We start from the raw sequence: 4,007 nt of genomic DNA, 5'->3' as shown, positions 1-4,007 counted from the left end.
TTGCATTTGTTTCTTAACTTATCCATCTTATCACATGTTTCAAATGCAAAGTTACCAGGCCAGAAAAAATTGTCTCACAAACATGTTCAGTTGGATAACGTCAAAATTACAAGGACAGAATTGGAAAAAAAAAAAAAAAAAAAAAAAAAAAAATAGAACATGCTGAGAATATCAATCAGTTACATTAGGAACTTGATTAAGAATCTGTCAGCCACTAATTTCCTAGAACTAAGGTCAGGTTTTAGCAGCACTGGGCAGGTGCCCAGAAACAACTGAACAACATTTTGTAATGATGACTGTGTCACATTTAGAGCCTAAGGCAATGTTCCTTTCCAGTTAGCAGCAACAAAAGCACAGTGCACCAGCTCATCTTCTTCTCTGTATCTAACTTACAGACATAGTTTCAGTGTTATTTAGATTGCCATGTAAAATTAAAAGGAAGAAGAGAGCAAAGATAAATGTCACAAAGTGCTACAGGCTAGCCCCATTTCTGATGCTATCCAGTTGACTTACTTATCATCTTTTAGAACTAGTGAGAGATAAATACCTTTAAATTCAAATGAATAAAAGGATTTATTAAAGCAAATAATGTATATTTAAGGATATTATTTCATTATGTAAATAATTCTGCTCGCATTCATGCTTTGGTAATACTGATCAAAGATGTAGATTGCACTAAAAATTTACATATTCAAAGATGCATGTGTAAATCCAAAGGAAAAAGTATTTTATTTTGCATTTAAATAACTGCATTTATGAATTTAGTGTCGAATTGTGCAGCTGGCAGCTCCAACATGCAGAATAATTTGTCTAGAAACTAGGTGAAGCTTTTTCCATAGTGCTGATAGCAGCTTGTATTTACTCTAAGAGATACTTTGGTTCTAGTCCAAAGCATCTACAGTCAGAGATGAAATGAACTAGCACACAGAAAAATAGGTTGGCTGAAAGGTTTATTTTTAGCCCTGGTAACTTCTCTGTACCATTTTACAACACAACCCCACAAACTCTCACCACAGAACTACTGAGTGGGTGGAAAAATATGGTGTCAAAATTGCTTAAGTGACCTTTGCTGCCAGAAGTGTAGCATACAAAATAACTATGTGGGTCAGGAAAATATCTACAAGAGAAAGAAAAGAAATATTAATGGGATCTTTCTGCAACTCAATCATATTTAAACTTGGAAACTACACTGATGAATTTGGATTCTCTAAATGTGTTAACTTGCTCACCTGTGTGCTGGAGATGATTGCAGAGCAGCTGCTCAGAGCAGCCAGTCAGGCTCTTCCACTTTCCACAAATCTCTCTTCCCCAAACTTTTCTCTGTCACTTTTAAAGAGCACCAGTTGAGGCATACTGAAAATTACCTGAAACTTTGGAACAAAGAGGATATAAACCCTCTTCCTTCTCCTCACCTGTATGTCAAACTTATTTGAGAGCTTGTAATACGACAGCTCTCAATACAGTTGCAGCTTTTTTGAGGTGCAACTGTCAGCTGGGAAAATTTATTAATAGATAGCAACACTGAGGAGAATGTGTGTGGAACTGAAACTAACACCAAGGCTTACCACAGCAAAATATGCTGCACACGTGTGACTTTGTCCTCTGGTTATGACATTACATCAACTCTCTTTTGCAGCTCCTTCTGATGTATGGTTTGAAGTAGTATTTGAGTGGCTTGATTTCTATCAATTTTTTATGTAGTACTGCAGTATTCCTCCTCAATAGATTCATATATGTGAGGGAAGATAAAGGATCATTAGCAAACAGGTCCCTCTACTGAGATTTGAATGCCTGCAGGCTTCCATTTGCTTAGGCTGAGACTTCTCAGGAAAAAGAACATTCAAAATATGGAATGACATCTTCTTCTAGCAGGAATGCCATGCTTTTTACAGACCACAGTCTGGGATGCCTCCAGTGCAATACAAGATTTGACTCTGGCAAATTACTCCCTGATGGCCAATTGCCTTGAAATAACTCCAGATAAAATATTCCTTTTTATGTTATTTTTTTCCTTTAAATCAGAAATCTTCCACTAATCAAAACAGAAATTCCCTCAAACAGATAAATCAGCTGGTAATGAGGTATTCCTGCTTATATTATGCTGTATTAGAAGGTTTTTGTAGGCCTAGTTCAATCAGCCACCTGGGAAAGCAGTGCCCGGAGGTAGCAGCTGTAGGATCCTTTGCTGCTTGGCCAGGACTGACCATGCAATTGCTCACTGAAGGGACAGTTCAATGTTTATAATCTATCAACATGACTTGCTGTTACCATCACTTGTATCAATGACCACTTCAGTCACAAAAATGTAATTGTAATCATATCCCTATGCAAGCCCTGCATTATATTCCACAGCAGAACCAGGCAGAGAATGAAGGAAGATGTAGAAGCAAGGAAAATGACCTAGCTGAACATGTTTCATTTCCCAAATACATACACAAAACAAAATGAAAACCAGCTGCCATCATGCTTTACTGCATCACAGTAACTGTTTTTATGTGCTTCCCCTTCTGGCTTAATGTTGCAGGAAAATGGCTTTCACTGCAGTAGGACAGGTTCGATTGGCACACCACTAAATATTTATAGCCAAGGACAAAAAATAACCATCAGAAAATACCAAACAACCTTTCTTCATCCAATAACTGAATGTGACAGTTTCTGCAGTGATTTCAATGAGATGCAAAACAGGCTGTCTGCACAGAAAAGTTGACCACCAGCACAGGTCTTCAGCATAACTATTTCCCAATAGGTATTCTGGAAGGGCCTTTTTCACTCTTTTTCCTTTATTCTTGAACAGTGTTTCCATGTGGAGAAAATTACTGCTAAACAGCCAAAGTAAATTAGAACAGTTACCACAGTAAAATGTCATTTTTACATGAGTCTAGATCTGTGACTATTAACTGGCTGAAAATGCACCTATTCTCTTTTAAATCTATTTCCTCTTTCAGTTTTATGTTTCATTCATCAGAAATACAGCTTTGTACAGTGTTGCACCAAGCAACATTCATCATTACTATTGTAGTGAAGTAACCTGCTTGATTCTCATCTCAGCTGTGGGCATTTTCCTGGTGAATAGGCAAAGTAAGTAGAGATGTCCAATTGCATGAGAACAGAGTAAGATTCTACACATCCATGTTGTCTAGAGCTAAGAACAAAAACAGAAAAGATGCAGCTTTTATTTTTGACAAAAATACTTACCAGCTCTTGGGAAAGTTAGTTGCTTTCCAAGTTTCCTTCAGTTGCTCTATCAGATGTGCTTAGAATTTGCCCTCACTGGCAGTTCAGCCTCTCCACACAGTATTCCATAGTTAATTTTGACTTGCTGCTATTGGAACATTTCCTGATACCACTGTGCACATTCTCTGAGCCTGAGAATTAATAAAGTTCACAGCATCACAAGAACAGTGCTCCTCCTTCAGCTTACATGACGAGTCAGTTACTGGCCATGGGACAAGACACCTTCTACTCTCAAACTGGCTTCAGTTTACCCTGACCACAAGACACATATCTAGGACCCAGATTCCATCAGGAAAATTTCATCAGTACTGAACCTTAAAGAGACACAATTTAAATGAACTTGGGGCAAAGGAATACAAACATTCCATTTCAGTTTACAGCAAAGTAGAAACCTTGCAGTTGTTTCCCAGAAGACAAAGTAGCTGAAACACAGCAGGCACTTCTCTTTGCATGTAGGAATAGAACAACACTTGACCAATCACTATTCTGTGATTTGGAACTCATCTTCTCTAACAATAAAAACCTTAAGAGAAGACTCTTGGCAGCACTGTTAATTAGAAAGACAATTCAAGACTGTAGGACTAATAAGATTTTGTTAGTGCTCCACAGTGAAGCATCATAGAAGCAATCACTTTAAAACCATCAATAGCAAGAAAAAAAATATTCAACATGCTCACTCTGCAACACAGGTCTATTTTGCATTGAACAAGTTTCAGAAAAGGAAAGTTTTATATAATTAACTGAAAAAAACATCCACACCTCAGGCCAACAAC

Source organism: Poecile atricapillus, chromosome 4, assembly GCF_030490865.1.
Source record: "Poecile atricapillus isolate bPoeAtr1 chromosome 4, bPoeAtr1.hap1, whole genome shotgun sequence".
NCBI classification, from domain to species: domain Eukaryota; kingdom Metazoa; phylum Chordata; class Aves; order Passeriformes; family Paridae; genus Poecile; species Poecile atricapillus.
This window is presented reverse-complemented; position numbering follows the sequence as displayed.